This window comes from Lepisma saccharinum, chromosome 10 (genome assembly GCF_977018435.1).
Source record: "Lepisma saccharinum chromosome 10, izLepSacc3.1, whole genome shotgun sequence".
Lineage (NCBI taxonomy): Eukaryota > Metazoa > Arthropoda > Insecta > Zygentoma > Lepismatidae > Lepisma > Lepisma saccharinum.
The window spans coordinates 87,302,212-87,314,385 of NC_139238.1; positions in this window are offsets into that span (position 1 = coordinate 87,302,212).

A 12,174-nucleotide genomic window follows, 5' to 3' on the forward strand; every position below is an offset into this window, starting at 1 on the left:
GTAGGAAATATATTATATAGATATGTATTTGTTTTGTACATATACACAAATTCATGTTTACAAGAAGAAATAGAGATAGTACGTATTCAGAGACCTATTGGTTTATTTTTCTTTTTGTGTGTAAATAAGTGCCCATTACTTCTGGAGAGTTGACATTTTTCTCCCCAAAATAATTTCTAACAAGTAACAATATTTTCTAACAATTTGTTTGATCTTTCGGCATAATATTTATTAGTCTTTTAGTGTAAACAGTGTTCAAAACGTAGGGTAACAAAAATTTGCTGTAGATTAAATGTTGGGTGGAACTTTAATAGTAGCCTAACACACGTTCAACTGATTCGTTTTCATATTTTAAAATGTAAACCTTAACAGTTTCAAGTGAAATTTCTGGCCTAGCTCATCTTACGCCTGATCAAACGTCTCAGTTAACAAATATGTGAGCAACGAATTTAATGTGTAGAGAATAATCATGCAAAAATTGTACACAAGTAATGCAACACATTAACACATGATAAGATAAAGAGTTGGAATACTTTACAATTGATTGGTCAATTCTTGGAATTAAGACTACACCCCCACACACATGCATATACACATATACATAGGACATATATACATATACACATACATACATACATACATATCGTCCACTGAGAATATAAATGTTGTATGTCGATTTTTTCAGGAGAGACCTTTAAAGTTTGATATTATATTTATTTGACTTTTGTCACAATTAAGATGAAAGTTTGTATCCTTGCAAAGGCTGATATGCCTGTCTCAAAGTAGTAGTTGGTAAGTATTATGATGTAATTAATTATTAAAATTTCAGATAGAACAACTGCATGCAACCCTTAGATTTAAGAATGCAAGTGTTCTATCTACCACACAGAACACTGCATTTAGAAATGAGAATAAGAAGTAGTTCTGTAAAGGAGATGAAATAATTTCATTGTGACATCTTTGTCACTCGCCAGCAAAGTAAAATAAATAAATTCAATCAATCAACTACCATGATTCCACTATTGTTCAAACATTTGGTCTGTTAAAAGAGAAGGTAAGAACCAAAGTCCACAATCCCAGCAGCTCCCACAAGTAACTCAGGTTTGAATTCAAGTTAGATTTGTGTTTTAAGTCTGCCTTTATGCACAGATAGGCTAACTGGGACTAGACATAAAGTATAAAGTTGGATCCGAACCACTATGTGCCTCCTACGGATTTCGAACCCAGTTAGAATGCAAGTGGTTTATCTCACACTCAGATGGCGCTTGTGGTTGGTTGAGGGAAGTTGTCGTAAGGTTTCATTGGCTGTTGGAGTTATCATTCTCGTGGCTGGTACCAAAATTTTTGACGAACCAACAACACACTCAATATTCCAATGTTGGTTGCATGTAAACATCAGACGATAGAAGAAATGAAACACTGTCAAAATATCTTGATTGGTTTACAATTTGGAGATAGAACATTTACGATCTTAATGTACGACATATCTATGCATTACATTATAATTAAATGATCCATAATTGAACACGCTCTGGATCAACGCATTACTAAATGCAAGATTAGCAGATATTCACAATAGTTTCTTTACGATATGAAACTTCGGCCATTGAGTTCTTTAAATGTTTTCTTCCTCAACGCCGAGCAGAAATGTATAGAAATTAATTAACAACGCAGGTTAAAGTGTACACTTATGAAAAATAAAGATAAGCCTACATAAAGGCAAGGCTTCATGATGCAAACTAACCACTGTGGATATGTATTAACCAGTAAGGACGCGCGTGTGGGTAAAAATTACACAGCCGATTTTGAAATATGTATTCTTTGATCACTTCGAGTGTCAGTACCTTTTCAGTGAATCCTTCCCAGTTTAGGGACCTTAAATTGGCTGTTAGTTAGTTCGTTAGTTTCACTCGCAGGGGCCTGGGTAAATTTCACTCAACTCACCCTCATACGTTTCAGTTCCGTATTTCACGTCCTTTTTTTATTGCAGTTGTGTGATTCAATGAAGTGTTCAAACGTAATAAAATTCGATAAAGCAATGAAGGTATTACTATTTACATGTTTCAAAACAATTACAATTCGGACTTGGGAATTCATTTTTCTTTTGGGTATTTCTTACCCAGCGTCCTTACGTTATGGCAGAGAGAAGTCTCTTTTTACTAATATTTTCTCAACTTTATCTTTTTGTAATGAAAAACAATGCCAACACTGAACGAAATTGGGTTAATCGTTGAAGCTACAGTCCGGCTGCCTTAGCCGAAACCATGGAGAGAAGTGCGCATGCGCCAACTGGACTTGTTCAGTGTCAAAATAGGTTGTGACGGCAGAAATCACAGACACATAATTACAGAGTGAAAACGATGAGCTTTTGTTTGAAGCCATGCATGGTCCTGGGGCTAGAAATATGGCGGAGATGCACATTAGAGCTTAATAAGTTTTCATTTTGGTGAAGAAATCATTTATTTGTGGAGTGTAATACACACATAAAAAAAAGTTTGGAAACACCCCAGTTGACAAGTGAAACAGTGAAATATGGAACGGTGCCTGGCATGTAACTCATGGTAGATGTCAGTCGAGATGTTACCACCAGAGCAGACAGAAATAGTAGCACCGTGTGGCGTGGGTGGGAATAGTGCAACTCACAACCACTCAAAGCTGTCAGCACGGTAAGACGCATTGTGTTTCCGTGTGTTGTAGTGAGTGAAACGCACCTGTCTGGGTAGAAAAATGCCTCCAGTAACAATATAATATCAGAATACAATCATGTTCGAATTGTCATCTTAGTGGAGCAAGGTTATTCTTATTGTCAAGTTGCCCAATGAGTGGGTGTGAGTGTATCTGCCGTGTCCAAAACATGGAAACGGTATGTGGAGACTGGAGGCGTCGTCGATCGTCCTCGCAGTGGTAGTCCCCGTTCATCCACCCTAGCACAGGACCACTATCCTTTAGTCCGCCCACGTAACACATATGTTACCAAGAAAGTATGTCGCTTGTAGAATCTGTAACACATATGTTACAAACAGCTTTAGGTACATTATGGAGGGTTTGCCACACTTATATTTGTATATTGAGGTTGAAACACTGACAGTTCGTTCGGAAACATGTGTTTACGAAAATTCCAAATCCTCCCCTCCTTCCTCGGAACATGTCACGTGTTTGGGCTCACCCCAACACGTATTGGCTCGACACTTGACAGACACAATGAATGCTTGTTATTTACGATGCTGTTTTCCTCCAAGCTTCCAACGCTGTGATTTAGTACTGATAAGGCACACATTCTTCTTTGTGTTTAGACCTGGTGATCCAGCTGAAGTAGCGGCGGGGGGGGGGGGGGTAGGTCAAGGAGAGAGGGGATTGGATGAGGTTTGGCGGTGTCAGCTTTCTGTCGCCTCTATGTTACAAATGCAATGAAGCTTGACGATAGCCAGAGGCCAGAAGCATGAGTCTAAAGCGTGCGACTATCCAGAAGTATAGACAAAACAAACGATTGCAAAGGCTCCCTTCCCTCCTCTGTTAGGACTAACAAAGGCCTCACCATAAACACTTCGTATCATATAGCAGCTCATCGATTTCCCTAACGCACAATCGTTTCCTTCCGGACATATTTCCACATAGGCCCGAGTCAACAGGGAAGAAATAGATCCACAGTAGCTACACAAGATGCAAGTGCGAACGAAAAAAGCAAAAGTTCGAGTTTTCTCCCCAAAGTAGCTGGAGAAGAGGGGGCAAACTCCACATATTTATGATTTTTTCATTGAAATTCGGGGGATTCAGCCCCCTCCCGTAACCCCACCCCCCCCACGGTTGGGGCATCCAAATTTTACATGGTTGCATGCACCGATGTATTACCTGAAAAACAAAAGTTATACGAAGTAGATTGGTCCCATAGTGTCAGTTATAACAATTTTATGAATAATATGCAAATTGGCTAAAATTCGCTAGAGTTTTACGTTTTGCCTTATTATTCAAATCGTATTGCACCCACGAACATGAATCAAGTTTCATTCTGTTTCGGAAGGTCCATTCTTTAAAAAAAAGGAAAAGTTCAGGTTTTCTCCCCAAAGTAGCTGGAGAAGAGGGGGCAAACTCCACATTTTCATGCTTTTTTCATTGAAATTCGGGGGATGCAGCCCCCGCCCGTAATCCCCCCGCGTTTGGGGCATCCAAATTTTGCATGCACTGATGTTCTGCCTGCAAAACAAAAGTTATCCGAAGTAGATTGGTCCCATAGTGCCAGAGTTATTACGATTTTTCTCCATTATGTATACGAATTCAAATTTCTCGCTCAAAGCCTCGGCGACACTGGGCTTACTTTCGTCAGACCTCGCGGCTACTAAGGGCTATGTCCAAATTCTTGCCCGGAGAAACTCCGAACGTACTGTTGCGGACCTCAGAAATGACAAGTTCGGAGCTACAGGTGTACACGTGACTCCACAAACATTCTTAATCGGCTCCACAATGCACGGTTGCATGCACGACGCCCCTGGAGAGCGCCCCCGTTAACCATGACACGCCGTAGTGTGAGATATCGGTGGGCTCAACAGCACCACGACTGGGACATTCAGCGATGGTCCAGTGTTCTCTTTACTGATGAATGCCGCCTTTGTTTGCGACCTGATAATGGCCATACACGTGTGTGACGAGAGTCAGGTAGCATTGCTCGAGCTCGGTATGTGGTGGAGCGGCATCAACAGGGAGGTGGCTCAGTCATGTTTTGGGGGTGGTATGACGATGGGACGTCGCACGCCGCTGGTTGCTGTCCAAGGGTCTATGAATCCTGACACATATCGGGACTATATTTTGGAACGTTTTGTTGCGCCTTTTCGTGCTGCTGTGGGAGATGCTTTCGTGTTGCAGGATGACAATGCTCGTTGTCACAGGGCGCGGATTGTAGGAGCGTTCATCAACAATGCAGGTATCACTCGAATGGACTGGCCCCCATTTTCCCCAGACATGAACCCCATCAAACATGTATGGGACAAGCTGAAAAGGGCTGTTCGGAAGCGTGTACCACCTCCCCCAACACTGAATGACCTCCGACGAGTGGCAGAAGACGAGTGGGATAGGATGGACCAAGAGTTCATTGACAGCCTCATCAATGGTATGCCAAGACGTGTGAATGACCTGAGACATGTATGAGGAAGCGTTACTCGCTACTGAGAAGGACCATGTGCTTTGCAGAGGTCAGGTCATTGCTGTTTCTTTTTGTTCCATTTTCGCCATAATGGCATACTTTGTTTTTTCGTCTGTCACTTAACTGGGATCGTCATGTCGTTTCACTGTACTGTGGTCAAAGGTTTCCACAAATACACTATCCATTTTTCATGACACCTATACCTCGTTTTCTTTCTCTAATACCCGGTACTGTGGGTGTTTCCAAACTTTTATTGATGTGTGTATGTGGAGTTCTATGCTTCTTAGTAAACTTAACAAAATTGCAATCTTGTGTGGTGCAATGACTCAACAATCTTCAAAATAGTTGTTACAAGAAGAAATACGAAGGTATGCTCGTTTCCATGATAGTATCCCCCTCTGTACGAAATTTTTGGCTTAAAGTTGACCCATATAAAAAGGCTCACGTTTCCGGTCTGGTACCTGGAGGTCTGTGGCAGCAAAGACATTTTGGGAACGTAAGGTTCCGTGAAAATTGTTTGTTGTGGAAACGTCAATGAAGTAAGTAGAGATATATTAAGTTACCTTGAGTAGAGATATGTTGTAAATTATGGAATGGTTCAGAATGAAAATTAAAACAAGCAAATCTATGTAAATGAAATATCACAGTGCAGTTTGGCTGGTGCTTCTACCTGCTTTCCCTCTCGCGTTTGGAATAGGATTTTTTTTATTGCTAGTTTTGAATTAAAATTCGAATTCGAACTTAAGAAGCAATTTTGCTTGTAGGCATTTTTTTTTTTTACCATCGCGAGCCCTTACTTCCTATAGGAAAGAGCGCGTCCTGCGGGCTTATGTTATTCACGATCATTATTAATGCATATCTGTATACAGCATTAGCCGCGACCATTGACGGCAGTATTAGCAAAATAGGGGTGGAACGGATGGGGGGGGGGAAATAGAGTGTTTTGTTCTTAACAGAAACTCACTCACTGATTTCATTTTCCCTAAAAATACTAGCAACACACCAGTGGCATACATACAAGGTAAGCTACCGAAGCATTGCTTTGGAATTCAATATGCAATAACGTAACAATATAATAATATAATAACAATATATTATGGCATTATAATCACACGATTATTAAAAAATATCTAGATAAAACCGTTCCATTTCTTTGCTACGCATAGAACAAATACCAGCCCCTGCACTGAGATTGAGCCGAAGCGATCTTCCTCTCGCATCGGTTCAGCAGTGGCAGACAGTTGCGCGCGCACCTCAAGGTCACGGGCCGTGTACCTGTATTTCTGCTGCAAACGAAGCTAGCATCGGAGAGGGAGTTAGTTTACTCTATACAGAGACAGAGTGTGTATCGAAGTGTTTCAACTCGTATGATTTTAGTGTGTGAAGGTACCAGGTAGTATCTAGTAATAGATATAGTAGAATGTGTACTATAATAGAGCTATTGTCCAAGCCGTTTTCTGCCCGTTCTTTCTGAGAAAAAACATTTTTTTATCAAGGCAAGCCTGCCCCTTGACTTGGTATTGTTTACTTAAGAATTATATATTCAGTGCTTCGGCTATCTAAATGGTCACCGCACGCCACTGCAACACACACATATATCAAATCACGAGTGCAAACACTTACTTGAAATCTCTGCTCTCTACGAGGGTCACTATTTATATTTTGAGCCTTGGCAACACTGATTGAAGTTAGGCGCGATTTGACGTTTGCACGGAATCGTCTGGCATTATTGACCATAACGCACTTCAAATGTTTTGCAATAGCTTCATTTGTGTTGTTTATGTTGCCTTGGAGATTGCGCGACAACAATAAAATGGAATTAACTCGTGAACATTTTCGTGCGATGATTTTTTACGATTTTCGACGTGGATTATCAAGACAAGAGTGCATCGATCAACTTACTTCCACATTTGGCGTTGAAGCTCCATCCTTTGCCACTGTGAAACGCTGGTATAACGAATTTAATCGTGGCCGCCATTCGCTCAGCGACGAGATTCGCGAAAGGTCGTCCAAAATCAGTTGTTGTTCAAGAAAACATTGATGCTGTGCAAAACCTAATACTGCAAAATCGTCATGTGACATACTGTGAGATTGAGGCAACCATAGGCATTAGTTCCACCAGCATATATAAAATATTACATGATCATTTAGCTGTGAGAAAGGTATGTTCTCGTTGGATCCCACACAATTTGACAAAAACTCAAAAAGACGCTCGCGTCAATTGGTGCAAACAAATGCTCAATAAATACAATCGTGGTGCTTCAAAAGACGTATATAAGATTGTAACAGGTGACGAATCATGGATATATGCTTATGAGCCGGAACGTAAACAGCAGTCGACTGTATGGGTGTTTCAAGATGAACCCAATCCAACAAAAGTTGTTCGCGCTCGAAGCACATCGAAACAAATGGTCGCCTGTTTTTTCTGGAAAACTGGTCATGTGGCAACTGTGCCTTTAGAGGAACGTAGAACGGTCAACTCTGAATGGTACACAACAATTTGTTTGCCAGAGGTCTTCGGTCAAATACGGAAAACAAACAAACGCCGTCGGATCATTCTTCATCAAGACAATGCCAGCTGTCACACATCTCGTCTAACAACCGACTTTATGAACAGTCAAAAAATCGAATTGATGGGTCATCCGCCGTACAGTCCTGATTTGGCACCCAATGACTTCTTCTTGTTTCCGAATGTCAAGAATAAATTGCGTGGACAACGATTTTCGTCGGCGGAAGACGCCGTTGATGCGTTCAAAAACCATATTATGGAGGTGTCTCAAGAAGATTGGAAAAACTGCTTTCACAAATGGTTCGAACGAATGCAAAAGTGTATTGACCATAAAGGAGAATACTTCGAAAAACAATAAAGCAGTTTTCAATGCCAAATTCCTGTTTTTTTCATTGTTAGGCTCAAAATATAAATAGTGACCCTCGTATAACATCCTCATTTGAACATTGTGAGGCGACTCTTTTCCATGCAAAATTAAATAACAAAACAACACAGAATCGCTTACCGTGACACACCTGTCACTCTAATTAAACCATTACCTGAATTATAAAACGGTCAGGATAAGTGCCTACAGTCGGAGCTACTAAGAATAAACCTAGGAGGATTTGTTTTCAAGCATCTGAAATGGCGTGACATAGTACGACGGTGCTTCAGAATATACACATACATTAAAACACAGATAAGTAAACAGTACATCATGCCCTCTATCACTCTATCGTTCATTCATACACACATTCCATAGCATATTGGGACAATATTACAATTACAAATGTTAAATTAATTAATGCTTTGACGATACTCATATGATTTCTTGGCTACATTGCCTTTTACAATTTACTGTTTAGGGTTTTAAGTGTAATGCGATTAATTGCTCTTTGTGCGAACCTTTTTATCGTTTCTGGGGGTACAAATATATTTCAATTAACTATTGTTTGGCTGTTAACATATACGTTGATTTTGTCCGCCGGAATGAGGATGTCTAGTTATGCCATAGCACTGAGTTAAGTTATGCAATGATTTACGCAGATTCACGGTAGATTGGTGTCATCTCTCTCACACACACATGGTTGGATCTTACCTTCTCTGCATTCCCTCTGACCTGAGTGAAAGTGGTCCTACAGTTTTAGAAGGCGTCCACACTCAGGTGTTGTACTTCGCGGTTATTCTGATCGGCGAAAGTGGATCACTCGACAGTTCCATATGGCATCATCGGATGTTGGCTTCACACGTTCACTTCGTTGGCACGTCCATGACGGTACTCGTACACTGTCGACTCCATACGAAAACTAGCGCAGTAGTAGGTCAGTCCTTCGCTGTCACTCGTACGTAGACATTCGCGGTATCACATGGACACAAATAGATATTAAATGTTATTAACTTTGGTGTTGACTGTTATGCACTTCTTTATTAACTTTGCTATCAATTGTTATTAACTTCTACTAACTCAGGGCGTTGTTCCGGACGATTGACACAGGTGGACGTGTCTGGTGTTATTCTCACATAACCACACGTATGTACACGGATGCGTTAACGGCGAGGGGAAACTACCCTCTGGGTCTTCTTTGCTCTACTCCATGGCTCTAAACACTCACTCGTGTTAAAAAGACAAGTCCAGACCACGGGTCTGATCGCGATTCGGAGCTAGGTCGCGCGTAGCTCACACTCCGGTGTCGATTCTTGGCAAAACTGTGTTCGGGTTATCTCCAAACATCTCTTTTATTCTAGATTTGAACGTGGTGACGCTCTAGCCTCTGTGTTTAGGTGTCTATTTATTGTTTATGGTGCTTTGACCTTTGTCCTCCTATCCTGGTCTGTGCTAATGCTGTTCTTTGACCTCTGCTAGCAGCCCCTCGTGCAGAGATTAGGCTAACTCCTCCGCTATTGTGTCCCACACGTCCAGCGAGGACTCTCTCAACGGGGATGCCAACTTGCATTGTATCCAGCGTTGGATCTTTAATAATTTATTACTCCCGTAGTTCGGTTCTGATTATGCTGAAATTCTGGAATCTGTACTTTCATGATGCGGTCTTCCGCTGGTTAAAATCTCATCCAATTTGGTCCACTAGTTTAGAAGTTCCTCTTTTCCTGTTATTCTCCATATGAATGCATGTAAATAAAATCAGGATTCGGGCGAAAAACGGTGGTTGAGCAAGCTCGCTTTGGCTAAAGCATTTGCTAGACATTTTTATTCGCGACGGATTTTAATATTACGCATTGTAATTAATTCTTAATAACGGGCAATTAGATCAATTACCTTTTACTCAAGATTAGACCGTTATAACGTATGACACACGCAAAGGATAGAAGGAGAGCTCCAAGAATGATCCGTACGTCAACCATCTTCCAGAGGAAGGAAACTATGGATGAGAATTAGAGAAATTACATTTACTATAGAGAGTTTACTAAAATAATTGAACATTTTTTTTAAAAAAAATCTCCGTCTGGAAATAGATGGTGATAATACGAAGTTGATAATGTTCGTACCTCAATGGGGGACAACTATACTCTGTCCAAGGAATCTGTGGAGCAAGCGAACGAAATCAAATCTTCTGCGCCATATATTTCTAAAGCCTGACATTTATTGTCCCATCAACACTAGTTTTCCATCTGTTCGAGAAAGATGAATGCACTCTTTACCATTCCGTAGGCCCATCCCACACTATCCTTCCGTCTTCGATTTGACTTCCCTACAAATTCTTACCACTAGGCTTTCCTCCAAAGATTCTGTAACCTCTCCATTTCTCATACAGTTCACATGACCCACATATTAATTTAATTATTCTATTAATGTCAGGAGGGTGACTACGGATTATGCACTATGTATTATGTGCAACACTCCACTCACTGATATTCCATCTCCTCTAGGCTCAAATATCAAATATCCTCTATGGATTTTGCCGATCTCACTGGCGCAGTGATTATCACAGCAGCGCACTACGACGCCGGGGTCCTGGTTTCGAATCCCGGTTTGGGCATGGGTGTTTCTTCAGAGTGTCTATTTATACATTTTATCACACTATCACTCATCGTCATATTCGCGATTAGCCAAAAGAGGCAATACCAAATCACTGAGGATTTATTCTCAAAAACATTGCATTTATATTCCTTCTTTAGTAAGTTACACATCCACACAATATTAGAAGCATAATTAGGCTTTTCTCTGCATATTAACCTTCAATTTTTTTTCTTGTTCACTAAGATACATAACAAATAAGCTGCTTATGTGATACGAAATCGTAGAACAAGCCAATTCCACTTCCAACCTTGTTATGAAGGCACATTAAGGTTCCACATATCCTCTATATCGATCTTACTGGTAGTTACAATGTATCTAATACCTAATAAACATATTTGAAGCCATGAATACTTATTATTTCGTCAATACATTACAACCACTTTCAATTAGGTAGGAAAATCAACAACAAAATTGAAACAACTAGACATATTAATGTAGGATCACAATTACCTAAGAATCACTCACTTTGGTCAGTTTCCAAATGACCCAACTGCTCTCTCGATTAGCTTAAGTCTATAACTGTTCAAGTTACTGTGTTATAACCTCGAAATAATAATTGAATTGTTCAATGAAGATAAGATAATAATAACCCTGGTAGCGATGGGTACTGATTGTGATCATTTTCGTAACTAATCTTGTAGATAAGTAAGTGGCAATGGTTAAATTTCATTGTTGTTTGCATTATCTCTTTCTTACTTTGTTTTGTTCATGGAAAGTCTTATCATCGAAAGGAACGAAGTGCTATAATTTATTAATATTAATACAAATAAATTCATTGCTCAATGCTTTGACAAGTTTCAGTTACACACTTATTTGTTGTATACGACAAATAAGGCCTTGAACTGGACAATTCTGCACAATTTGTCTGAGAAGTTGATAATATGCCTTTTCCAGGTCCTCGAGACATTAATGAGGCTGCAACGCTTGTCTGCAACGTCACACCTTCCTTTTCCCTTCGCATGATACTTTCATGCAGTTTCGCGCAACCCACATCACATAACAAGAAAGAAATGCACACAAAGACACATTGTCGTGTCCACTTTTTTCTGAAGGGGAGGATGTCTTATTTCTTTGTAGTTAAGCTTACCTATACAGTGTGTTCAATTTAAAACAGGACTGCATGCTAAAGAGTACATTATTGTGTGCATATTTAGTTTGTAGCTGCATTGTTCCCTCGAGAATGTGCTTTTTACTGCAAAGAATGTTTTACACTAATTTTTACGCTCAAGTTGTTTCTGAAATGCATCCTGGTTTAAATTGAACACACTCTATTTGCCATCTTTTCCAGTATTTGGCGCTCTCTATTTTTAATAACAATGTCTCGAAGGAGAAGGAAGAGGAGTATGACTATCTTTCACCAAACCACTCCCCGGGGCACACCACTGGAAATACAAGTGTCGAAGAAGATAAAACTGGAGAAATGAATCTTTCTTACACTTTAAATGTTACCGTAATTTTTGCAATATTCTACCGTTAAACCTTAACCATGCCTGTTAATTTACAAAAAGCTGGACG